This window comes from Mus musculus, chromosome 4 (genome assembly GCF_000001635.26).
Source record: "Mus musculus strain C57BL/6J chromosome 4, GRCm38.p6 C57BL/6J".
NCBI classification, from domain to species: Eukaryota; Metazoa; Chordata; class Mammalia; order Rodentia; family Muridae; genus Mus; species Mus musculus.
The window spans coordinates 63,630,416-63,657,664 of NC_000070.6; the positions used below are offsets into that span (position 1 = coordinate 63,630,416).

The window sequence follows — 27,249 nt, forward strand, 5'->3', positions numbered from 1 at the left end:
TCTGCCCTGTCAAGGAGTGAGCCCTACTCTCCCAAGTGCTGCAGCCTGTGAGGTGCTGGGCCAGCTCTCCTACTCCCACACCCTCAGGGCTGGCTCACCCTTCTCACCAGGGCCAGCTCCATTGTGTTGTCCAGGCAAAGTGCAGGGCCTGCTCTTCCTAGTGCTGCAGACTTCAAGGGGCAGGGCCAGCTCACCCACTCTCATGATGCCAGGGTCAGCTTTCCCAACTGCCTCAGGTGCTGGGGCGGGGGTGGGGGAGGGAAATGGGCAAAGTCATTAGCCTTGCACCCAAGCCACATCATATCATGTCAGACAAATGGTGGTGGTGTGTGTGTATATGTATGTGTGTGTGTGTGTGTGTGTGTGTGGGGGGGTGTCAGCTCTCCTGCTTTCTCAACCCTCAGGGCTGGCTCACTTTTGCCCCTGCTACCAAGATCAGCTTTGCTCTGCTGTCCAGGCAAAGTGCAGGAAGTGTGGCCACCACTGAGAGCTAGGGCCAGCTCTCCAGAGCCTCATCCAGTGAGGGGCGTGGCCAGTTATGTACAGTCCCTGGACATCCATGTGTTCCCCTGATGCTGCCTCGTCATAATATGAGCCACGGACCTCACCACCAACCCCCGACACAGCGCAGCCACTGGCATGGCCCCCAGTGGCAGCTTGGACTGGGACCTCACTAAGGCCCCAGGTGACAGGGCTCACCGTTCACAATAGGCTACTTCTGTCCACTCGTGAGTCTTCAGTTCCATCTTCTTTAATCCTTAAACTGCTCCACTCCTCTTTCTCTCCCATCTGACCACCACATACTCACACATTGTCATGGCTCCTGCTGCAGGCTGGCCATGGGACTGGTGGGGCCCTGGATGACATCCTCTGTCCATGCTGTGTCCCACCTTGCTGTGCAGTAGAGAACAGGTCTGTGGGTGGCAAGGTGGTCACAGGTCTCTGCCTGTCTGTGCTGTGCTGCCTGGATTTGATTTGATTTGATTTTGATGCGTCCTAAGGCATACGATAGCTTTGTCCATGCATGAACAAGGTGTCTCTTTGCCTGTGTGTGTGTGTGTGTGTGTGTGTGTGTGTGTGTGTGTGTGTGTGTGTGTGTGAGAGAGAGAGAGAGAGAGAGAGAGAGAGAGAGAGAGAGCTAAACATTTGCATACTAGGTTTAATATCAAAATTTGCCTTTATTTTGTGAGAGAAATTGGATGAATTTACTACCCCATTACTGAACTATACAAAAAATCTGTTTTTGTTTGTTTTGTTTTTCTTTTTTAAAATTATGGATACTTCACAAAATTGCATGTTATTTTTGCACAGAGGAAATGCTAATAATCTCTGCACTGTTTCAATTTTAGTATATATGCTGCCAGCGCTAGCACTAACAAATCTGTTAGTGCCTCTCTGTGTCCCTGCACATAGGCTGGGTGCCTGGGTTTCTCTGTGTCCCTGCCTGTATTTTTGCCACTTTCCCTTTTTCACACTCATTCTGAAATCTCACCATGGTTTAAATAATGTGTGTTTTTCTAATGACTGATTTCATGAGCTGAAGTTTTTAAAAATGACAACTTTATTGAAATCTGGTTAACAGATCAACACATTCTCACTTTAAAAGTTTAGAATTAACAGTGTGCATGGTGGCACACCCTTGCAATTCTATCTTTTGTTAGGCTAGCTAAGTCAGGCTAGCTTGGGCTATATAGTGAGAAACCTATCTTTCAAAACAAAATCAAAATCAAAATCAAAATCAAAATCAAAATCAAAATCAAAATCAAAATCAAAACCAAAACCAAAACCCAAAACCCAAAAGCCAAAAAAACAACAAGCACATATAATTTATTAGTTTTTAACTACCATCTAATTCCTGAATATGTTTGTAACCCAGATAAGAAATTTTACATCACCAGTTCCCTCTTCCTTCTAATTCCAGGCAAACAACAATCTATTGTTCATCTTTATTTGTATTCTTGACATGTCCTATGAATTTAATCCTGTTTCTTTTTACTTAGTTTTGAGTTTTCAAAGTCCATCCATTGTATAGCATGTGTTCTAGTTTCATTCTGTGATAAATATCCAGACAATAAACAATTTAGGAGAGAGAGAGAGGTTTTACTCACCTTGCAATTCCAGTATATACTCCATTGTTGGGGGGGAGTCAAAGCAGGAACTTAGAACATCACATTTATAGTCAAGAGCAGACAGAATAAATGCATGGATCCTTCCTAGCTTACTTTCTTCTTATTTTTAATGTTTTGGACGTCCTGCCATCAATTTACAATCAAAACAACCTCACCAACATGCTCACAGGCCAACTTGATCTAGATAATTTTTCACTAAGACTCTCTTCTTGGGTAATTACAGATTGTGTCACCTTGGAGGTTAAAGCAAACCAGCACAATGTGTACCAGCATTTCCTTCCTTTTCACTATCAGGTAACACACCACTTCATGAATGCACCACATTGGTTTATCCATTCCTCTGTTCATGAACTGAAGTTGCCTCTACCTTAGGGTTTATGAATAATGAATGACACTCTATCAGCATCCACATTTTTTGCATGAGAATACATTTTCATTCCTCTTGGATATATACCTAGAAGTGGAAATGTCATGTCATAATGGATATTTTATGTTTAACATTTTGAAAAATTGTCAATCTGTTTCCAAAGTAGGTACATCATTCCATGACGTTGTTTGTAATGTGTGAAGGTTGTAATCACCTCACATCCTTGACAAACTTGCTGCTGTCATTTAGATTTTTAACAATATGGGTTATGGTTATAAAGTTAAGTATTTAGAAGGCAGTTTGGTAGCATGATCATTAAATGTAACAACAGTAAGCTTCCCTCTGAGCCCATGATCTCCCGTTAGAGCTTTTGACCAGATTTCCAGTCCCAGGCAGGACATTCACTCCTGGGGATCAGGCCTCTCATCCAGTGCTGGCTGAGATGAGTCATTCTTCACTCCCATGCAGCTGCATGCTACCTTTTGGCACCCTGCAGGCTAGCCAGCAGGCAGCAAGTTTCCTGGTCAGACAATGCTCATTTCTCTATCTTCTGCAAGTAAACCAGTGCTATCTTCAGCAACCTGGTCTTACCCGCCAGTAATGGTGAGTGACCAAGAGCAGTGGCAATAGCCTGTATTAATAGCCTCTGGCTCCTCCTTGACCAATAACCTGCGAAGAGGTGCCCATGACTAACACTTGAGACTTTCATTCAGTAACCCATATCTTCTGGGACCATCCTTGTCTACATATGAAGCATATTTTGGTTCATAGTCTCCTTAAAAAATACATTATCTTATTTAATTACAAACTAATGGATTTCTATTTGGCTTCTTCATACTACCTTAGTTTTTGTTAACCCACTCCCCAAACTTTGTCTTGTCTAAATTGTGAAGTATGAAAGCTACCTACCTTCATAGCATTTACTTCATAGCATATTTAATACATAGTATTAGATATTATGTCATCTATAGACGATTTGACATATAGAGAAGGATATGGCGAAGCCAGATGCAAACACCACATCTGTGGTGGTTTGAATAGGAATGGCTTCCATAGGCTCAATATATTTGAATGCTTGGTCATTAGAGAGAGGTGCTACTTGATACAGATTAGGAGGTGGGACCTCGTTGGACTAGGTATGACTTTGTTGGAGGAAGTATGTCTCTGGGAGTGGGCCTTAAGGTTTCAAATGTCCAAGCCAGGCCTAGTGTCTTGTTCTTCTTGCTGCTGGCACAGCCAGATGTAGAACGCTCAGCTACTGCTCCAGCATCATGTCTGTCTGTGTGCTGCTGTGCGTCCTGTCATGCTAATAAAGGACTAAACCTCTGTGAGTCAATCCCAGTTACATGTTTTCCTTTACAAGAGTTGATGTGGTCATGGTGTCTTTCCACAGCAATAGAACACTGACTAAGACAACATTGAGCCATTTTATGTAAGTGACTTGAGCATCTCTGGAGTTTGATGTCTAAGCAAGGAGTTCTAGAATCAATCTCCATGGTTACCAGAAGCAACTGTAGAGGCTTTAGTGAACTATTCTTCACAACCTGGGTCCAATTGCTTGCTGGGAAGTGAGTTACATAAGGCAAAAACATAGACTTGACATTTTATAATATTGTATCATGTAACAAAGGAGTGACTCTGTTTTGAGTCCTTCATATCCATAAAGGAGAGGGTCTAAGGTGCCACCCACTCAGGAACTCACCAGCCTCCCTTCAAAGAGAACAGCCTGTGGGTACAGAAGTTTTTGAGGGTAACTGTGTCAGGACAGAATTGAGGCACATTATTTTATTTTCCTTATTGATTTTTTGCTGAAATTTTTTATTATGGCAATGATATGTTTATGTGTTTTAATGTAAGAGGACTAGATGCTTTAAAGAAAAATATAAGAAGAGATAATATCATAGTAGACAGAGTCACAGTGATGTGTGAATAGTTAGGAAACACTAATATGCCCTTGTTTGAGTCAGCATTTCCAAGAGTTCTACAACAAACTGAAGATTGGTTCTTGCCTGTCCCTTGGTCTTTTGCTCTCTCCCTCATACTTATTGTCTACATTCTTACAAATCATCTATTACTACCTATTGTCTACATATTATCTATCACTTACTTGTATTTATCTATTATCAATATCTATTGTTTTTATATATATGCTATTTAATATCTTTTACTTATTTACACACATAATATAATCTATTATCCATTACCTATCTTCTATTATCTATTTATGTTTATGTGTATGGGTGTTTTGTCTACATGTATATCTGTGCACAATATGTATGCAGTTTCCATGTAGGCCAGAGGAGGTAATTGGATTCTATGGGACTAGAATTACAGACAGTTGTGTACCATTTTGTGTATGTCAGGAATAGAATCCTGGAATTCTAGAAGAGAAGCTAGTGCTCTTAAACAACTGAACCATCCTGTTAGGCCCATATATCATCTCTCTCTCTCTCTCTCTCTCTCTCTCTCTCTTACCTTCCTACCTATCATTTACTACTTATGTTAACTATCTTTAACATGAGATCTATTTATCTCTTTATCTTCTTGTCTGTCTGTCCATTGACCCATCCATACGTCCACTGGGATATGTGCTATGATTTGTTGAGCTGGTGAGAGTGGGTGGTATAATTCAGAGTTCTAAGGGCAGAGGAGCTGATAACTTAGGTTGGAGGGTGAGTTTGTAGGCCTGAGATCTAGGAGAGCAAAGGGCAATGATTGGTGTCCTTGCCATAGTGGTCAGGCATGTGGCAGTTAAATCCTCCATTCCTTGACTTATTTGTTCTGTTCAGACCACCAGAGTGGATGATGCCTGCCCACATTACTCAATTTCTACCTTCCTCGAGACATAACTGGAAAGGATGTCCAAGTAGATAGCTGGACACATGATTTAATCAAGTTGATACATAAAATTAACTTACCGTGATAGCAATGACCTTTCTCACAAATGTTATGGGACAAATGGTTTTGTTTTCCTCCTAAGAAGCCATGAGTCATGTTGGTATAAACTCACACCATTCCATGTTTTTTGAGGGGAAATTTGCTTTATTCATTTAAAGGATTTGGGACCCTTGAGCCCCTTCAATGTCCTCAGGTGACTATCACAAATAAAAACCTCTTGAAGCTCTTACATAATCAATACCCAAGAACCTTTTGGAAATAGAAAAAGCCACCTGTGTAATCGCACATTCTAAGTATCAGCTTGACTTTTGAATTTTTGCTCTAGCAAATATATGTTCACTGAAGACAGAGAAGAATATTTCCAGTATCAGTTTGACACTTGTGGGAAATGGAGAGAAGAGTTTCACCGTGTGTGGAAGGGTGTTGTGGCTGCCACATGTGCTGACTTTTGAGTGTGGTGGGGATGGGGAAGAGAAGAGGTGCACAGTCATTTAAGCCACTCAGATCTGATACCTGTGAAGGGTATAGTAGGAAGGCACAATGCACATCCCCAAATATGCTGTGGTCACGGAGGCCAACTATGAGCTTCTGAGGTTTTGAGTAATGACTGAATGATCTCTAACAAAATCTCATGGTGGTGGCATTTGCCGTGGATCCAGTCAGATGCAGCATTCTGTTCTTTCTAGACTAGCCTTGAAAGGGCCTTTGTTTCATAGAGGTGGTTCTGATTCCTTTCAAGAGAGCTTGCTGCTGTTGGGTGATCCATGGAGCTATGCTATGGTGGACCGTTACCCCTCAGGAACACCTGGCAAGTGACACCTGCTGGTCCTGGCTTTACTGCTCTTCTCTCCAGAACCATGGCTGGGAGGAAAGAACCAGCTATGGAGTAGGGTATGTTATCGAAAGCCCATATGTAATTTTCCTGTTTCTTCTCAGGACATTTTTCTCAACCTTCCTCAAGTCATTTTTGGTCCATAGCCTAAAATCCCATCTCTGGCTGGATTCAGTCTTCTGCCTTTTCTGACCAACCAAATCACTTCCCTTGGTCATTCCTAAATTGACCCCCACTTCCCATCTTGTCTATTGCAAGAATAATAACCAGTACAAATGAGATGCTTTTAAACTCCATCATGTATCTTAGAAGGACTTCCATGATTTTTCCTGTATCACTTTGAATCCCTTTCAGGCAGCTGCCTGCCTCTCTGATCTGAACAAGCAAGATCAGCATTCTCAGAAAGCAACAAAGTGAGACAATACTTTTCTCTGGATCAGGGATAGGACAAGCCTACAGGTGAGCTCGAGTGCTTCTAGACCATTGGTTCTCAAACTTCCTGATGCTGAAACCATTTCATACAGTTCCTCATGGTGTGGTGATCCCAAACCATAAAATTATTTTTGTTGTTACTTCATAACTGTAATTTTGCTACTGTTATGAATTGTACTAGAAATATCTGATATGCATTACAATCTGATTTGTGACCCCCAAAGGGGTCATGACCCACATAGGTTGAGAGCTGCTGCTCTAGACCAAAGCAACCATACACGGTGGATCTCACAATCCTGCCCTTGCTCAAATGCAGACAATTATTTTCCAGAGGTGAACATAAGAGAAGCAACTTTGACAATAATGAATGCCTTGTTCTGGAGACATCTACCTGGGATGGAATCCTAGCTCAGATATGTTCCCAGTGTATTCTTAGACAAGTTATTTTTCTGAGCTCCAGTGTCCATGTCTGTAAATGGGATCCAAATGCTAAGGATTTCTACAGGACTGATAGACTTACTGAACCCAACATTTTAGATTCTCACCATCACCAGTTTTGGTGTTATGGCTTACACATTTCATGTAAAATCCAGGGCAGCCATGATGTCTATGGCTAGAAGGACATTCCATGAGGCCTGGACTTCAGAGTCACTGTGATTTGTTCTTATTCAAGAGGAGAGATAAATACTTTGTTTGAAAAGGAAAAATTTCTGAGCTGTAAGTCAAGTGAGCATAATACATATATTGGGTGTTCTCTTTCCTCAGAGAACTGTAAGGTTTTCTAAGATGTTTAAAAGGCCCCAATTAGACTGTGCAAAGGTTTCTGATCCATGTGCCATTTACCTATGAGCTATGTAATTTCATGGTGGTAAATTAAAGTATAATTTCTCTCCCAGATTCAATAGTTGTGATTTTTAGATAAAGAGAGAGCCATAGACCTAGGATTTTGCTGGAAGATTCTGCCTTGTTTTGACATATGTTAGGTGGAAGACACCAGCACTCTTACACTGGGAAGCCCTGTGATACTGTTCAAGTACTCAGGAAACATGCCAGATCATTGCAGAGTGCAGAGGCTTTAAAGCCTTTTTGAAGGCTGCAATTTGACTCTGAGCAAGCAAAGGTTTCTTCCTTCTTCATAAATCACATGTATGGACTGTATAATTTAATGGCAGTAAACTAAGGCGAGTTGTTTGAAGATGCAACCACTCCCTTCCCAAATGTTTTGATCCTCAAAGCCTTTATAAGATGCTGTGGAAGCCTACACATTTGCCTTCAGATGAAGGGGGCTGTCACCTGGATGTATAAATAGGTATTTGTTCTGATGGTATTTAGCGAATGCTCAACTCCTTCAAACCCTTCACTCTGACTTCTAGAAGGGCCTTGTGAGACCATGTAGATGGTTCTCTTCTTTGGCCGTCTTGTACTTGTAGGGACACTGAGGCCACAAGAAGGGAATTTGCTCAAATTTTCCAAATTTGCTCAAAGTTTCCCAGCACACGTGGCAGAAACTTCTATTTCTGTCCCTTCCCAGCTTCTACTTCCATTTCTCCTACAGAAAAAGAACCTCTAGGTTTTAGTTAGAAAACATACAGCTATCTGGAACAAAGAATTGAACTCAGTCTTTTTTTTTTTTTTCCAGCAAAAGCAGCCACGAGACTGAACTCTAGCTAACCACAAATTAGAAACAGTGTCCTGGGTAGATTCTGCAAATAATCTTTTGTTCTTGTTGCCTTCTGGCTGGGATGTGGAGGTGATTCATTGCCTCAGTAATGACATGTAACTGTAAAAGTCCATTGTCTTATGGGCATGCTTGCTTCCCACTGTATCTGTGCTTGAGGTGGTTAGCTGGGCTTGATGGCATGTGTAAGAATTTGGCTCTCTGCTGGATGATGCAAAATTGCTGTGTATATATAGGTCACCAAAGGTGGCCTCCTGTGCCTCATCTGTCCCTTGTTTCTCTATAGGATAGCCCATGCTATAAGATGATATAAGAGGCCACAAGTGGAAAGTGGAAACATACAACGTGGGAAAACTCTGTTAATTACAGTCGAAGTCCATGTGACCGGATACCTTCTGGGCTTGGCGCACTTATGGGAAACTCCCTTTGTTAATGGGTTTTCTCCTTCTCTGACCTTGCGTGGGAAATTCTAAGCCCCCACATGAACTCTTCTCCCTAAGGATGCCATGTAGTCTCACTTAGTTTATAGGATCAATTCCCTTTCTCCTGATAAAACCCATTCAGCAATCGCCTAAGGTACCTGAAATGCTTCCCAAAGCTAATGAGGCATTCTAGGTACCCTCAGCCCCGAGCCAATGACCTTTGCTCACCCTTGATGTCCTTACCCTTATTCCCCCAAAACTTTATAAGCCTTCAATCACATTAAGTAAAGTTGATCTGCCTATTGACTGTGGGTCTCCGTGTAGTTTATGCACCATATGTACTGACAGGGCTTCTGGAACTCCCTGAGTGATGTCTCTACTTCCACTGCTCTTGTGGACTGTATCTACTGACAGTCCACAAAGTGGGGAGACCCACAATACAACTAACTTTTCTCGACTTCTTTATGTCATGTTGCCTAGTATCTTATTGGTCGAAGTCATGTGGCCAGGTTCCAAGACAGACCAGGCTAGGGAGACTTCCCTGTTACATGGCAAAAGCTTGGGTAAATGATGGGATGGGAATGGAGATCCAAATGGGTCCAATTTATTATATGTGGATGAGTGAATGGAGGGATAGACAGAAAGACAGCTGAAAGATAAAATTCTGCTCCTTGTGTCCAATAGAAGGGGTAAAGAGGCAGTTTCTGGTCTCTGGTGTGTCTAGGGCTCCTTATCTGGGCCCATCTTGGATTGGAGGTTGTCTTTGGCACCCAAGAGAGAGCTTAGAGCTGTGCTGTAGCCCCGGGCTGTGGGTTCTGTGGGTTATGACCTGCTTCTTTCCCAAGAGCCTTCACTTCTGAGTCATTGTGAAAACTTTCACACACCTTACCCTGTGACTGGCAAGAATGTACTTTAGAGATGAGAACCCTTCAGAGGCTTTGTGTTCATAGCATGTAAACAGTCATGCTGTTGCCTGCCTAGGCTGCCAAAGACATGTATGAAAGGCATGCCTCTGTTATGTAATATAAACAAATGATTACAGTATCAGCGATATGGGATTCTTCTAGGCAGCTCATAAGTCCTCTAGAACCTGATAGTAAGAGGGAAAGATGAAAAATGAGTTAATATTTTGGGGACTGCATGGATTTTTGAGCCTCCTCCCACTCTCTGCAGTAGTAAGGATTGGATCTAGAGCCTCACTCATGCATTGATCTAGCTTCAACCCTGATAATATATATCTTAAAGAAGATAATGTTTCTTTCTGTTAGTACATGTAAGAACTCAGTGTTCTGCTATATGTATTGAAAATCCTTTAATGTTAGTTGTTTCAAATGCCCCCCACACCCCCAACAGCACTCTAACATCTACAGACATCACAAGATGGCTGCACTGAGAGAAGTCAAACCTTGGAATGATGGCTGCTTGTGGAAATGAAAGGCTAACACTCTTCATGAGAAAATTGATAATGAACCACACTGTTGTGTATCAGTGCAAGAGTGAGTGCTAAGGGCAACCCAGATTTCTTCTAAGACGTACAAACAGTCTGTGTCTGTTTTGGTGATGTTAGCACTCACAGCCCCTTGGGACTTTTTCTTTCTGTGGCAGAAATAGGAGTGAATCTGGCAAGTGTCCAGATTCTTAAACACCAAACACATGCTTTTCTAGTATTCTTTGCTTAAATGCAAGTAGACCTTAATCCAGTTCCTTGTCATTTGCAGGGCTACAGGGAAGGGCACCAAAACATACCCATTTCCAAGGGCTGAACTCTGGAGGCCTGAGGTGGGTCTTTCTGATTCTTTTAGATTATTGTCCAATCCCAGTATGTCAGAGCATGGGTACTGGAAGGGAACATTGATTTGACTCCCTTCCTCTACGATGAGGTTTTTGGGGAGTGTCAAAGCCCAGAAGTCGGAAGAGACCACCCCACAGGGGTCTCAGAGGGCCTCCAGGAGCATAACCCCTCATTCCTGCACACAGAGTGTGATGACCCCCACCACCACACACAGCTCATGTCTCTTTAAGTGGAAGCTTGCCAGTGCCCAGATGCACTAGCTCAGAACTCTTTTTACATCCACTTTCAGAAGAGAGAAAAAAAGACGTTCTATAGTATTTGTCTGGGGGCTGTAGCTCTTACATTTTGTCATATGGCCTAACTTCCATAAGTTTAGTAACTAGATTCCCTGTCTGGGTCTCTTGTTTCCATCCCTTTACCCTGTTCCCACATGGCTTAAGCTGAGATCTATCAATACACCGCCAACATCCCTTGTGTGTGCACGTGGATTGAGAGTGATAAGGGAGTGAACACATCTCCTCTCGACACTGGCACACTGTGAAATAGAAGAGGTCCCTGGGAGCAGGTCAAATCCTTGTCTTTCAGAAGCTCAGATGGGTCTTGGAAGGGTTGGCCTAGAGGTTGCTCTTCTGTTGGTTGAGTGATGGGGATGTCAGGGTGAAGTGATGACTTCTGATGAAGAGACTTTCTGGAGCTGGGAATCTCCTCTTAATCTCTTTTCTCAAACTCTTGCCTGAGGAACGTCTCAGTTCCTGCCCCACTTGCCTTAGTGTTAAGATCCATAGCAACTTTGTATGTGTGTGGTATACATGTATGTGTTCACGTGTATATGCATGTGTGTGAGGGCCAGGGCTCCATATTGGATGTCTTTCTCAGTAGCTTCCCACTTCGATTTTTTAAATTTAATTTTAATTGAAAATAAAGTTATTTTCATACAATATGCTCTTCTAATGGTTTCCCCTTCCATTTTACAGGTCCACCCTACTTACTCACCCTTTCAACTTAAAGCCCTTGTAATCTTAAGAAAAAAAAAAGACATAAAAAAATAAAACAAATAATGGTAAAACAAAAACAATAAAAACAAACAAAACAAAATAAAGAAAGAAACAAAATCCAAGAACGATTTTGTCAAAGGCCTTTTCTCTATCAGTTGAGATGATCGTGTCCCACCTTAATTTTTTGAGACAAGTTTTTTCACTGAGTCTGAAGCTCACCAATTTCCACCAGGTTTCGTGGGTACACTTGTCTCTGTCCCACCCAGCATTGGAGTTCCAGGGCACACCATTGAGCTTGCCTTTACATGGATACTGGGTGTCCAAACGCAGGTCCCCATGCTTACATGATAAGCACTTCTTTCTTGACTGAGCTATCTCCTCTTTACCCCGTTTTGATACTGGTGGGATGGAGATGACAACCTCCACTGTCAGCTGGGAGCTACCCCAGGGCTGAGTTTAGAGTGAGCCTTCAGAGAGTCCCCAAATCTCGTAAGATTGCCTTTAGATTCTCTTTTGAATTTCCTTGCTGTTGTGACATATCTAGTAGGTGTCACTCCAAGGGGTTGGGAGGGGAAAGGTGCAAGTCTCTGGGTCAGGCTTCTAGCCATACACTCTGAATAGAATAGACCCATAATTGTATCTGGACACAACTCTCACCACTGCAAAGCCATCTCTCCCCCATGCCTTATAAGAAATGGTCCAGGCATAAAAGCTGAGAACTTTAGCTCCCAAGAGTTCTAGGGACAGTAACTCTCAGACGCTGCACTGTGTACAACTCTGCAGCTGTGGACTTATGCAATGCTTTTATTTTCCTTTTGTAAGCATATTCATTTATTCTTATTGTTGCTTGTGGACCCCTGACTAGATCCCCTGTATTTTAAACATCTTGAGTTTTCTAGTATGCTGGGTAGTGATTTACCTTGTCAGCAAGCCTTTTTGTTCAGGTTCATAAAAGACTAGAGTATAAATGATACGTTATAGTGCCAGTTCACAATCTATGAATTAAATAAAATATTCCTATACCCCAGGATCTCTGGGCTTCCCCAATTGTCAGACTCCCAATTGTTTTGTAATTTTCTCCTCATTTCCATGTGGTGGTTGGAGGCTGAGCATTGGAAGAAAGAAAGAAACACAACAAAGTCCACAGCTCTTACTACCCCAGTGCCTCTTCTGAACATTCTGTAGAGAGAGACTAGGGGTGCTCCCAAACTGAGAATGTGGCAGAGCGGGGGGGTCGAGTTCCTCCCCATATGATTCAGCAGCAGACACACAGCCATATCAGGAATCAGAAGATGCACAGAGCCTAGCCAGGGGCTTCTTGAAGGTGACCCTGATGTAAGGTGCTGGGACACCAGCTCAGCATCATCTTATTGAGTTCCCTGTGCTTAGGTTACAATTCATGAGGCACTTCCCACTCTGACCACCACTTCTGCCCTGCTCTGGAGTACCTCCTGTGGAGTTGACTCTTACATTAGCCTCTCATGGATCTCATTTCGGCTGTCTTCTTTATGATTCCTTGGTCCTGTGGCCTGAGATTTGAGTCTACCCAAAATGGTGAACTCCAGGACTCAAAATCTGAACTTTCTCCATATGAAGTGGATTTGAGTCAGAAGGAAGTCTGTGACCTATTGTGGGCAAGAAGCAAATATTTTATACATATGTATGGGTATATAAATGAATAACTATGTGTATGTATATGTCTCTATCTGCATGTACATATATCTACATGTATATATACACCCATATATATATACATATACATACATACACACATACACACACACATCTATATATACATAAATGTCTGTATGTAAATACACACATGCACACACACATATATACCCATTCACATATACACATATATATGTATATGTGTATACACACACACATATAGGCTTGTAAATTTGTACATATAATACATAATATGTACATCCACATATATACATATATTATCTGCATGCATGTACATACACATGTACATGTATGCATACAAAGATGCATATCTATATGTGTACACACATCACATATATTACATATACCATAGCTATCTTTGTGTATACATATACATATGTATGTATGCTCATATAACCTAATGAGGGAGTGAAAGCAGAATGATTCACCTTCCTCTGGGAAGCCTGAAGGGAAATTACTTCTAGGTACCCTTGCTGTGACACATACTATCTCTGCTGTGGGATTGGCCTACTGAAACTCTGATGCACACAGGAAGTGAGGCATCATTTCTTCCCCATCCTTTTTCTGGAGCTTGCTGGTTAGATAGTCTAGCCAAAATGGTGAGCTCTAGATTCACTGAGAGACCTAGTTACCACACATGTGAACACACACACACACACACACACACACACACACACACACACACACACACACCTCTTTGATATACATTGATTTTGATGAAAGTCATATTATATTTAGAACTTATCATTTAGTAATCTGTAGCTTACTATAGAACAAATCTGCTGGCATTGTTAATGGATGAAGACTAGCAGGTTGTCATAACAACCTTCCTCCATCCTTCCAGCCTAAGGGCTGTGTTGTAGTCCCAGCTATTTCCTTTGTGGCTTCTGTTGTCATAGCTTTAGACTCTGGGGTTTTCTCTGCTTTCCCTAAAGGAAACAATTCTGCCAGCACTCTGTTTTTGAGTGATACTAGAAGCTCTGCTCATTGCCCTGTGTGTTCAGATTCACCACACCAGGGTGTGTGTGTGTGTGTGTGTGTGTGTGTGTGTGTGTGTGTGAGACTCTTCATTCTGCAGAGCAGTGAGGAGGGCTGTGTCAATGGTAGTGTTTGAGGATATCAATCCCTGGGCACTTCAGGTATTAACAGAGAGGACCACTCATAGGGCTGGTTGCTGTGCTTGCTTCCTGTCCACTCATTGGAGTTCAACTCTCCCAGTTCCATCTTTCAGTGTGGTCCAAGGCTAGTGGGACCTTCTATGACCAAAAGAAGAAATCCAGGCTTGGAGACCCAATCAGAGTAAGATGTTGGGAGTGTCTGATTCCCAGAGCAGTTGAGGTGTATATTCTAAGGCTCCCATCTTTCCGTAGGTGACTGAACTCCAGGACTCTCCTCACATGCACTTGTCTTTCCATCCATTTTGAGACAAGCTCTACAATAACTCCTTCAGGAGACACTCCCTTATCTACTGTGTTACACACGAGGCATAAATTCTCTCTCTCTCTCTCTCTCTCTCTCTCTCTCTCTCTCTCTCTCTCTCTCACACACACACACACACACACAGACACCCCTACATCAGAGAAGCATGGCAGGGGAGGCATATAGCAGGATGTGTTGTGGCTGTTTGAGAAATTCGTGCCTTGAGTCAGAGAGGATGTGAGTGTGAGGGGAATGGGGAGGCTTCTGTTCTATTCCTCCTTTCACCGGAGCATTCCAGTCTCCCTCCCTACTAATATCAGTAACAGCACATGAAGCTGTGGGACCAGAAAACTTGATTGATGGTGACTTGAGACCTGAAGCTTTATTTCATTCCTGTAACAATGAGTGGAGATGGATGGACCAACCCTGGACTCAGATAATCTGTCATTCTTTAGTCCTAGCTGCCCAGTAAGGTAACCATCAGCCACAGGCAGCGTTTTAAGTTTAGATGAATTGAAACGAAAGAAAAAGAATCTAGTGCTCAGGCACTGGCTGCTTTTCGAGTGACTTGTAGCTTCTTAATGAGCCACTGAAGATGTGCAGGGACATTTCCATCATGGCAGAAAGAGCTAGTGGGACAGCAGTTGAAGATGTAGTATCAGTTCAAAGAGAGAAGGATGGAGCAAGCCACACTGGTTCCTTTTGATCGAATAAGAAACTGTCTTCTAGAACTCATTTATTTTTTTTTTCCAGTTATAACACATTTACTTTATTGTGGATGATTTCAGCTTTGACATATTGGCATTAGCATTCTTGGGTTTCTTATTTTTTGGTTGGTTTTCATTTTTTTCTTTCCATTTTTTATTAGGTATTTAGCTCATTTACATTTCCAATGCTATACCAAAAGTCCCCCATACCCACCCACCCCCACTCCCCTACCCGCCCACTCCCCCTTTTTGGCCCTGGCGTTCCCCTGTTCTGGGGCATATAAAGTTTGTGTGTCCAATGGGCCTCTCTTTCCAGTGATGGCCGACTAGGCCATCTTTTGATACATATGCAGCTAGAGTCAAGAGCTCCGGGGTACTGGTTAGTTCATAATGTTGATCCACCTATAGGGTTGCAGATCCCTTTAGCTCCTTGGGTACTTTCTCTAGCTCCTCCATTGGGAGCCCTGTGATCCATCCATTAGCTGACTGTGGGCATCCACTTCTGTGTTTGCTAGGCCCCGGCATAGTCTCACAAGAGACAGCTACATCTGGGTCCTTTCGATAAAATCTTGCTAGTGTATGCAATGGTGTCAGCGTTTGGATGCTGATTATGGGGTGGATCCCTGGATAAGGCAGTCTCTACATGGTCCATCCTTTCATCTCAGCTCCAAACTTTGTCTCTGTAACTCCTTCCAAGGGTGTTTTGTTCCCACTTCTAAGGAGGGGCATAGTGTCCACACTTCAGTCTTCATTTTTCTTGAGTTTCATGTGTTTAGGAAATTGTATCTTATAACTTGGGTATCCTAGGTTTTGGGCTAATATCCACTTATCAGTGAGTACATATTGTGTGAGTTCCTTTGTGAATGTGTTACCTCACTAAGGATGATGCCCTCCAGGTCCATCCATTTGGCTAGGAATTTCATAAATTCATTCTTTTTAATAGCTGAGTAGTACTCCATTGTGTAGATGTACCACATTTTCTGTATCCATTCCTCTGTTGAGGGGCATCAGGGTTCTTTCCAGCTTCTGGCTATTATAAATAAGGCTGCTATGAACATAGTGGAGCATGTGTCCTTCTTACCAGTTGGGGCATCTTCTGGATATATGCCCAGGAGAGGTATTGCTGGATCCTCCGGTAGTACTATGTCCAATTTTCTGAGGAACCGCCAGACGGATTTCCAGAGTGGTTGTACAAGCCTGCAATCCCACCAACAATGGAGGAGTGTTCCTCTTTCTCCACATCCTCGCCAGCATCTGCTGTCACCTGAATTTTTGATCTTAGACATTCTGACTGGTGTGAGGTGGAATCTCAGGGTTGTTTTGATTTGCATTTCCCTGATGATTAAGGATGTTGAACATTTTTTCAGGTGCTTCTCTGCCATTCGGTATTCCTCAGGTGAGAATTCTTTGTTCAGTTCTGAGCCCCATTTTTTAATGGGGTTGTTTGATTTTCTGAAGTCCACCTTCTTGAGTTCTTTATATATGTTGGATATTAGTCCCCTATCTGATTTAGGATAGGTAAAGATCCTTTCCCAATCTGTTGGTGGTCTCTTTGTCTTATTGACGGTGTCTTTTGCCTTGCAGAAACTTTGGAGTTTCATTAGGTCCCATTTGTCAATTCTCGATCTTACAGCACAAGCCATTGCTGTTCTGTTCAGGAATTTTTCCCCTATGCCCATATCTTCAAGGCTTTTCCCCACTTTCTCCTCTATAAGTTTCAGTGTCTCTGGTTTTATGTGAAGTTCTTTGATCCATTTAGATTTGACCTTAGTACAAGGAGATAAGTATGGATCGATTCGCATTCTTCTACATGATAACAACCAGTTGTGCCAGCACCATTTGTTGAAAATGCTGTCTTTCTTCCACTGGATGGTTTTAGCTCCCTTGTCGAAGATCAAGTGACCATAGGTGTGTGGGTTCATTTCTGGGTCTTCAATTCTATTCCATTCGTCTACTTGTCTGTCTCTATACCAGTACCATGCAGTTTTTACCACAATTGCTCTGTAGTAAAGCTTTAGGTCAGGCATGGTGATTCCACCAGAGGTTCTTTTATCCTTGAGAAGAGTTTTTGCTATCCTAGGTTTTTTGTTATTCCAGATGAATTTGCAAATTGCTCCTTCTAATTCGTTGAAGAATTGAGTTGGAATTTTGATGGGGATTGCATTGAATCTGTAGATTGCTTTTGGCAAGATAGCCATTTTTACAATATTGATCCTGCCAATCCATGAGCATGGGAGATCTTTCCATCTTCTGAGATCTTCTTTAATTTCTTTCTTCAGAGACTTGAAGTTTTTATCATACAGATCTTTCACTTCCTTAGTTAGAGTCACGCCGAGATATTTTATATTATTTGTGACTATTGAGAAGGGTGTTGTTTCCCTAATTTCTTTCTCAGCCTGTTTATTCTTTGTGTAGAGAAAGGCCATTGACTTGTTTGAGTTAATTTTATATCCAGCTACTTCACCGAAGCTGTTTATCAGGTTTAGGAGTTCTCTGGTGAAATTTTTAGGGTCACTTATATATACTATCATATCATCTGCAAAAAGTGATATTTTGACTTCCTCCTTTCCAATTTGTGTCCCCTTGATCTCCTTTTGTTGTCGAATTGCTCTGGCTAATACTTCAAGTACTATGTTGAAAAGGTAGGGAGAAAGTGGGCAGCCTTGTCTAGTCCCTGATTTTAGTGGGATTGCTTCCAGCTTCTCTCCATTTACTTTGATGTTGGCTACTGGTTTGCTGTAGATTGCTTTTATCATGTTTAGGTATGGGCCTTGAATTCCTGATCTTTCCAGAACTTTTATCATGAATGGGTGTTGGATCTTGTCAAATGCTTTTTCTGCATCCAACGAGATGATCATGTGGTTTTTGTCTTTGAGTTTGTTTATATAGTGGATTACATTGATGGATTTTCGTATATTAAACCATCCCTGCATTCCTGGAATAAAACCTACTTGGTCAGGATGGATGATTGCTTTAATGTGTTCTTGGATTCGGTTAGCGAGAATTTTATTGAGGATTTTTGCATCGATATTCATAAGAGAAATTGGTCTGAAGTTCTCTATCTTTGTTGGATCTTTCTGTGGTTTAGGTATCAGAGTAATAGTGGCTTCATAAAATGAGTTGGGTAGAGTACTTTCTACTTCTATCTTGTGAAAAAGTTTGTGCAGAACTGGAATTAGATCTTCTTTGAAGGTCTGATAGAACTCTGCACTAAACCTGTCTGGTCCTGGGCTTTTTTTGGCTGGGAGACTATTTAAACTGCTTCTATTTCTTTAGGGGATATGGGACTGTTTAGAAGGTCAACTTGATCCTGATTCAACTTTGGTACCTGGTATCTGTACAGAAATTTGTCCATTTCATCCAGGTTTTCCAGTTTTGTTGAGTATAGCCTTTTGTAGAAGGATCTGATGGTGTTTTGGATTTCTTCAGGATCTGTTGTTATGTCTCCCTTTTCAGTTCTGATTTTGTTAATTAGGATTTTGTCTCTGTGCCCTTTAGTGAGTCTAGCTAAGGGTTTATCTATCTTGTTGATTTTCTCAAAGAACCAACTCCTCGTTTGGTTAATTCTTTGAATAGTTCTTCTTGTTTCCACTTGGTTGATTTCACCCCTGAGTTTGATTATTTCCTGCCGTCTACTCCTCTTGGGTGAATTTGCTTCCTTTTTTTCTAGAGCTTTTAAATGTGTTGTCAAGCTGCTAGTATGTGCTCTCTCCCGTTTCTTCATGGAGGCACTCAGAGCTATGAGTTTCCCTCTTAGAAATGCTTTCATTGTGTCCCAAAGGTTTGGGTACGTTGTGGCTTCATTTTCATTAAACTCTAAAAAGTCTTTAATTTCTTTCTTTATTCCTTCCTTGACCAAGGTATCATTGAGAAGAGTGTTGTTCAGTTTCCACGTGAGTGTTGGCTTTCTGTTATTTTTTTTGTTATTGAAGATCAGCCTTAGTGCATGGTGATCTGATAGGATACATGGGACAATTTCAATATTTTTTAATCTGTTGAGGCCTGTTTTGTGACCTATTATGTGGTCAATTTTGGAGAAGGTACCATGAGGTGCTGAGAAGAAGGTATATCCTTTTGTTTTAGGATAAAATGTTCTGTAGATATCTGTCAGATCCATTTGTTTCATCACTTCTGTTAGTTTCAGTGTGTCTCTGTTTAGTTTCTGTTTCCATGATCTGTCCATTGGTGAAAGTGGTGTGTTGAAGTCTCCCACTATTATTGTGTGAGGTGCAATGTGTGCTTTGAGCTTTACTAAAGTTTTTTTAATGAATGTGGCTGCCCTTGTATTTGGCGCATAGATATTCAGAATTGAGAGTTCCTCTTGGAGGATTTTACCTTTGATGAGAACAAAGTGCCCCTCCTTGTCTTTTTTGATGACTTTGGGTTGGAAGTCAATCTTATCAGATATTAGGATGGCTACTCCAGCTTGTTTCTTCATACCATTTGCTTGGAAAATTGTTTTCCAGCCTTTTATTCTGAGGTAGTGTCTATCTTTTTCTCTGAGATGTGTCTCCTGTAAACAGCAAAATGTTGGGTCTTGTTTGTGTAGCCAGTTTGTTAGTCTATGTCTTTTTATTGGGGAGTTGAGACCATTGATGTTAAGAGATATTAAGGAAAAGTAATTGTTGCTTCCTGTTATTTTTGTTGTTAAAGTTGGCATTCTGTTCTTGTGGCTGTCTTCTTTTAGGTTTGTTGAGGGATTACCTTCTTGTTTTTTCTAGGGCATTGTTCCCGTTCTTGTATTGGTTTTTTTCTGTTATTAACCTTTGAAGGGCTGGATTCGTGGAGAGATAATGTTTGAATTTGTTTTTGTCATGGAATACTTTGGTTTCTCCATCTATGGTAATTGAGAGTTCGGCTGGGTATAGTAGCCTGGGCTGGAATTTGTGTTCTCTTAGTGTCTGTATAACATTTGTCCAGGCTCTTCTGGCTTTCATAGTCTCTGGTGAAAAATCTGGTGTAATTCTGATAGGCTTGCCTTTGTATGTTACTTGACCTTTTTCCCTTACCGCTTTTAGTATTATATCTTTATTTAGTGCATTTGTTGTTCTGATTATTATGTGTCGGGAGGAATTTCTTTTCTGGTCCAGTCTATTTGGAGTTCTGTAGGCTTCTTGTATGTTCATAGGTATCTCTTTCTTTATATTTGGGAAGTTTTCTTCAATAATTTTGTTGAAGATGTTTGCTGGTCCTTTGAGTTGAAAATCTTCATTCTCATCCACTCCTATTATCCGTAGGTTTGGTCTTCTCATTGTGTCCTGGATTTCCTGGATATTTTGAGTTAGGATCCTTTTGCATTTTCCATTTTCTTTGATTGTTGTGCCGATGTTCTCTATGGAATCTTCTGCACCTGAGATTCTCTCTTCCATCTCTTGTATTCTGTTGCTGATGCTCAAATCTATGGTTCCAGATTTCTTTCCTAGGGTTTCTATCTCCAGTGTTGCCTCACTTTGAGTTTTCTTTATTGTTTCTACTTCCCTTTTTAGGTCTAGTATGGTTTTGTTCATTTCCATCACCTGTTTGTATGTTTTTTCCTCTTTTTCTGTAAGGACTTCTACCTGTTTGATTGTGTTTTCCTGTTTTTCTTTAAGGACTTGTAACTCTTTAGCAGTGTTCTCCTGTATTTCTTTAAGTGATTTATTAAAGTCCTTCTTGATGTCCTCTACCATCATCATGAGATATGCTTTTAAATCTAGGTCTAGGTTTTCGGGTGTGTTGGGGTGCCCTGGACTGGGCGAAGTGGGAGTGCTGGGTTCTGATGATGGTGAGTGGTCTTGGTTCCTGTTAGTAGGATTCCTACGTTTACCTTTCACCATCTGGTAATCTCTGGAGTTAGTAGTTATAGTTGACTCTGTTTAGAGATTGTTCTTCTGGTGATTCTGTTACCGTCTCTCAGCAGACCTGGGAGACAGATTCTCTCCTCTGAGTTTCAGTGCTCAGAGCACTCTCTGCTGGCAAGCTCTCTTACAGGGAAGGTGCGCAGATATCTTGTTTTTGGACCTCCTCCTGGTCGAAGAAGAAGGCCCAAAACAGGGCCTCTCTCAGAAGCTGTGTTGCTTTGGCAGTTCCCAGAAGCTGTCAGCTTCTGTGGTGCAGACTCTCACCTGTGCAGACTAAAATCCTAAGTTCCAGGGAGTCCTGGAACCAAGATGGTGACCGCTGCTCCTGAGGCTGAGGCCGTCTCCTGAGCCAGGCAGACACCTGTCCTCTGGTCCGGACGGTGGCCGGCTGTCTGCGGCCCGCCAAGAGTGCTGCCTCAGCAGCTCTGTGCTTCTGCCCGTCCCAGAAGCTGTCCGGTTCTCTGGCGCACCCTCTAACCTGTTCAGACTAATTTCCTAAGTTCTGCTGAGTCCCGGAACCAAGATGGCGACCGCTGCTGCTGAGGCTGAGGCTGCCTCCCAATCCAGGCGGACACCTGTCCTCTGGTCCGGATGGTGGCCGGTTGTCTGCGGCCCGCCCAGGCTGCTACCTCAGCGGCTCTGTGCTTCTGCCCGTCCCAGAAGCTGTCCGGTTCTCTGGCACACCCTCTAACCTGTTCAGACTAATTTCCTAGGTCCCGCGGAGTCCCGGAACCCAGATGGCGACCGCTGCTGCTGAGGCTGAGGCCGCCTCCCAAGCCAGGCGGACACCTGTCCTCTGGTCCGGACGGTGGCCGGCTGTCTGCGGCCCGCCAAGGGTGCTGCCTCAGCGGCTCTGTGCTTCTGCCCGTCCCAGAAGCTGTCCGGTTCTCTCTAGAACTCATTTACAATGCCTACCAGGGTCTCGTCAATCTGAGCTACAGTCACATGACACATCCTAGCTGCAAGGAAAATTGGAAAACAGGATCTTGACCATGGCTGGACAGAACTGATGTTTGGATGGCAGGAAGGGGACTGCTTAGGGGGCTGACTGCATTGGGGGAGAGGATGCTATTGCATGGGTCCCTCCATCCTGAGTGCTTTAGGGGTCACTCTGCCTCTAGCTATCCCCAGGAGCATTCCCTGCCCCTGCTGGTCTCCCCAACTTTCTGTGTGATCAAAATAACAAACAAACAAACAAACAAAGACAAAAAGAAAAACAACCCCCCCCCCCAGAACCAAAAGTAAAGCAGAACTGAAAATATTCATGCAAGCCAGTCTATGCAACGCTCTTGAGGAGAGGGCCAGGAGCCAGGGAGGAGCCCGGATCCTTTCAAACAAATCTCTGAACTGAGTACTGGGTGGCTTTGCCAACAGGTTCTCCTATCTCCCCAAGTTTCCCACTCTCACACCTCTCAACACCCTCCCTTTTTCACATAATGTAGGCTTAAGCTGCAGGCCAATGGAGGGCTTCCCTTTGCACACCTGGACCCTGCAAAACCTCTGGCAGTCTTCTCTGATACTGCATTCCTGTGCATTGTCCAAGAGTCAGGAAATATGTGGAAGGCCATTTTCTTTCATTCTTTCCTCGTTCAGTTCTGCCAGACAAAAGGGCTGGGACAGATCTGTCATCCTTCTGTCTAAAACAATGTCACGTTTTTGAAAGGCAGGAACAGCCATAGGTACTTTGGGTTTTAAATATTTTTTCTTCTGGGGCATCACATCTAATATCTACATGATTAAGAACCAGGGGTTAAGGAATTTTCAAAGGTTTGGAACAAAATAGGGCCTTTTAAATTCTTGAGGCAGAGAGGTGTCACATCCAGCCAGCTCTGAGCATACCTGGCAGTTTCAATTACATTGGCAAGAGTGTTTACGCTCACATTTATCATCTGTATGCATAGGGAGAGAGTTGGATGGGGTGGGCCCGGGGGTGGGGGGGGGGCGGCTGCAAACCATGGCCTGTTTGTGTCTGGCTTCTGGGCTAAGTGTTTTCTCTATCTTCAAAGAACCCTGTGAAAGCAAAATAAAATACTGGGCAGATACTTGGTGTGGTCCACCAAACCCCACGTTGTTATGATCAGATTCTTTATAGAAATTTGTCCTTCCCTGGATTACAGTCTGAGGGGTTACCATCTCTAAATTTCGGGGTATAGACATTTGGTCCTTGTTGCCTAGAAACCCCAGATGTGCTGTGTAAGTGGAGAACCTTGTGAGGATCTGGTAATGACAGAGGTCCTGTTGCTGAAGGGGACAGCTAGTCAGGGCTGGAGGCTGTGAGTTGACAGTAAATGCTGAGCACACAGTGAGCCATCTCCTCCCTAATGAGTAGCAGCCACCGCTGCAGATCCTAGAAATGGTGGGCAGAGGATTCCGGCTTTCCTGTGGCATGAGGTCTGCCCAACTAGAACTGACTATTCTAGCTTCAGGGAAACAAAGAAGATTTATGGCAGTGTGTGAAGATGTGTGGGGTGAGGGGTGGTGAGGGGTGGGTGGGGTTGGAGCTGTCACTGCAGTCAGGTCAGTGTGGAGACAAGCCCAGGCTTAGATGAGGGTAAGAGAGTGGCACTGGGTTTGAATGCTGCCTCAGGTTTGTATGGGGTCTGCCCTCTTAGTCTATTGCCCTGCTGCTGGGGTGGCTGGAGACCTGGAAAGCCAGACCGGCAGTGTGAGGTTCAGACAGACTTCTGTTTATTCTCAATAGGAACTTGGGTCAATTTGGGTCTGGGTGGTAGCTGAGTTGATCAGACTGCCAGCTCTCCAGCACCCACACCATCAGGGTGAGCTCTCCAGCCTGCCCCAGCTAATTCACTCAATGCTGCAATCGGCAAGGGTTAAGACCACTTCCCCTGCTCTCATGTCCTCTGGGGCAGGCTCCCCTGCAGCCATGCCACCAGGACCAGTTCTACTGTGTTGCCCAGGCAAGGTGTGGAAAACTTTCTCCCAAGTGCTGCCACCAGAGGGCCAGCTCTCCTGCCTGCTGCAGGTGGCAAGGGGCAAAGGTTGAGGGAGAATATCTTGGTCACTCACTTAAGCCAACATATTTTGGACAAATTTTTTTTTCATGCAATATATTCTGATCATGGTTTCCTCTCCCTCATCTCCCAGATCCTTTCCACCTCCCCACCCACCTAACTTCATGATTTCTATTTAGAAAGCAAACAGGCAAAAAGACCAGAATAAAACAAACAACAACGAAAGCACAAGAAACACATATATACATAAAAACAAAACACATAAAAGCGTAACGCTGGAAACCATAATATACAAAAACAAAACCCCAGTAAGATTAATGCCCCAAACAAAGCAATATTAGGCAGGAAATCTGGAGAAATGCCACTGAGTTCATTTTGTGATTGTCATCTATTTCTGTGCCTGAAGCCTACCTTTAAGTGTGGTTTATGTGAGACACCATGATCTCAGCAATACTGATGAAGGAAAACATTTAACTGGGGGTGGCTTGTAGTTCAAAGGTTTAATCTATTATCATCATGACAGGAAGCATGGTGGCATGCAGGCAGACATGGTGCTGGGGAGGTAGCTGAGAGTTATACATCTGGATCCACAGGCAGTAGGAAGAGAGAGCAACACTGGGCCTGGCAAACTTGAAAGCTCGTTGCAGTGACACATTTCTTCCAGCAAGGCCACACCTCCTAATTGTGCCATTGCCTATGAGCCCATGGGGGCCAATTGCGTTCAAACTACCACATAAACTCCGTGAGCCTTAATTGGAGAAAACTAATTTTTCCTTTACAAGTGGTTTTCAGTTGAGTTTTAGCTTCTTGGTTAGGAATGAGGAGATGGTGTCCACTCCACTTTCTCAGCACTGAGACCCAGCTAGCTTGGATCTGTGTAGACCCTGGACATGCTATCATGGTCCCTGTGAATTTATACATGTGTCAGACCTGTTGTGTCTGGAAGACATTGTTTTTTTTGGTGTCTTACATCCCCCATTGGCTGTTACAGTCTTTCTCCCCTAATCCTGTGGGGAGAAGTTTGATGGAGACCTCCCATCTTGGACTCCATGTTTCAAGGTTTCTTATCTTCTGCTCATTGTCCAATGGCAAGTCTCTGTATGTGTTCCCATTACAGCAGAAGAAACCTTCACTGAGGATGGCTGGGCAAGACATTGATCTACAAGTATAGCAGAATGTTGTTGGGAGTCATATATTTCTAATTTATAATTTTTTAAAAAGCAAACAATAGTATTTGGTTTTACCCCAGCTCCATGGCCTATCTAGTCCCAGGTTCTTGACCACCAGAGCAGTGCCATGTATGGGTTACATGTTATGGAACAGGCCTTAAATCCAATCAGAGAGTGGTTAGTTACTCTTAAACATTTGTGCCATCACTTACCCAGCATATAGTATAGGTCACCATTGTAGATTGAGGGGTTTATATCTAGTTTGTGTTTACCTTTCTCCTCTGGTAGTGTTCAGACACCTTCCAGGACTATGGATGCTAGTCAATGTGGGTGAAAGCTCTAGTTCAGCACCAGCTGAACTTTTCCATGTTCAGTGAAATGTGTAGGTGTTGTCTTCAGCAGTGGGGCCTTACCATCAGTTTGAGGAGAACAACTAATAGCCTCGTCAGTGGCCTAATTTATTTTGGGGTTTCCATGCGGCCTCCTTAGCTGACAGCTCAATTAGTTGTAACCCATTCCTGGCATTGGAAATTTCACTTGGTGGCAAAAGATTGGACATAAATCTTCTTATCCTTACTGACGGATGAGAGGACTTTAGCTCAGCACTGGAATTCCAAATAAGTCTGCTAGGTACAAAGGCTTTTGTTCTTTGCTAATTATTTTCTTTTAAAATTATAACTATTAGTTCCTTCTAATGTATACAGTTGTGATGTTTGCAGACCTTCATGTATTAGCTTTGGTCCTATCCATGTTATAAATGACTCTCTCTTCTTACTCCCTTCCTCTATTCATCGATCCTTCCTGGATCCTCTACTGCTTTCAGGTGATCCCTTACATTATTTGGAGTGCCAGTGTCCTATATAGCCTCAGCTGTAAACTTGACATAGTACAGAGCCCGTGAGGGAGTCTTAGCTGAAGGAGTCCCCAGATCAGATTGACCTAGGACCAATGTGAGGAGCTGTCTTGATTGATGATTGACATAGGAAGGACCAGCCAAAATGGGCAACACCATCCTCTAGGCAGGTAGGCCCAGAATGTATAAGAAAGCTGAACCAGAGTGAATGAGAAAGTGAGCCATTAAACAATACTTTTCTGTCATTTCTGCTTCAGTTCCAGCCTTGACTTCCTTCAGAGATGGACTGTGACTTGCAAGTGCAAGCTAAAACAAACACTTTCCTCTCCTAAGTTGCTTTGTTTGTGGTGTTTATCAAAACAGAAAAACAGCCAAGCAAACAACGTATAGTACTTATCTGCGCCAACCTTTTCTTTTCTTGGCAGTAGTTAAGATGGAGCACAGGGCGTTGTGTATGTGAAGCAAATGCTGCATCTCCGCACCGTACCCCAGAGGAACCGTTTCTCTCCTTCTACCATGCTTGATATCCCAGATAGCAAACTCAGGTTGTCAGGACTGGAAGCAGGTACTTCTCCCTGCTGAGCCATCCTGCAAACTCCCAGGCAGACTTTAACAACTGCTTGTACTTCTGTACTATTAGTTGAAATTTTTAGAGCTCCCGAGACTCATTACCTATCCCTCTCCTGGGCAGGCAGCCCAGTTGATTCTTTGTGGAATCCACCTAGCAGTGTGTTCTTCTCCTAAACTCCCCAGCCACCCTACAAAGCAGGTGCTTAACTATCTGCAGCTTCACTGTGGCAAAGCAGGACTGAGACAACTTAGTTCTTTGTCTGAATTCACTCAGACAGCTAAAGGCAAGAGCAGGGATTGAGCCCAGTTCTGTCTGATTCGGAACCCACCCCCAGGCTCACTGTTTTTGTTTTTGTTGTTGTTGGTTTTTTTTTTTTTTTTGTTTTGTTTTGTTTTTGTGCTTCTATTAGAATGGCCAGGGTCGGGGGAAGTATAGGTGAGGGGGAGTGTGCGTGTGTGCAGTTTGAATAGGAATGGCCCCC

The 27,249-nt window shown here is 43.0% G+C and overlaps 1 long non-coding RNA gene and 1 other non-coding gene across 2 annotated transcripts; one reads left to right on the forward strand and one right to left on the reverse strand.

Annotated features, from left to right (window-relative positions):
* Nucleotides 1–1,266: 1,266 nt before the first annotated feature.
* Nucleotides 1,267–1,373, reverse strand: Gm24234. The gene has a single exon (XR_003955450.1). It is a non-coding gene; the product is annotated as a U6 spliceosomal RNA (small nuclear RNA).
* Nucleotides 1,374–4,005: 2,632 nt separating this feature from the next.
* Nucleotides 4,006–9,063, forward strand: Gm11482 (predicted gene 11482). The gene is made up of 4 exons (NR_151544.1): nt 4,006–4,064; nt 6,134–6,285; nt 6,581–6,685; nt 8,623–9,063. It is a non-coding gene; the product is annotated as a predicted gene 11482 (long non-coding RNA).
* Nucleotides 9,064–27,249: the final 18,186 nt, after the last annotated feature.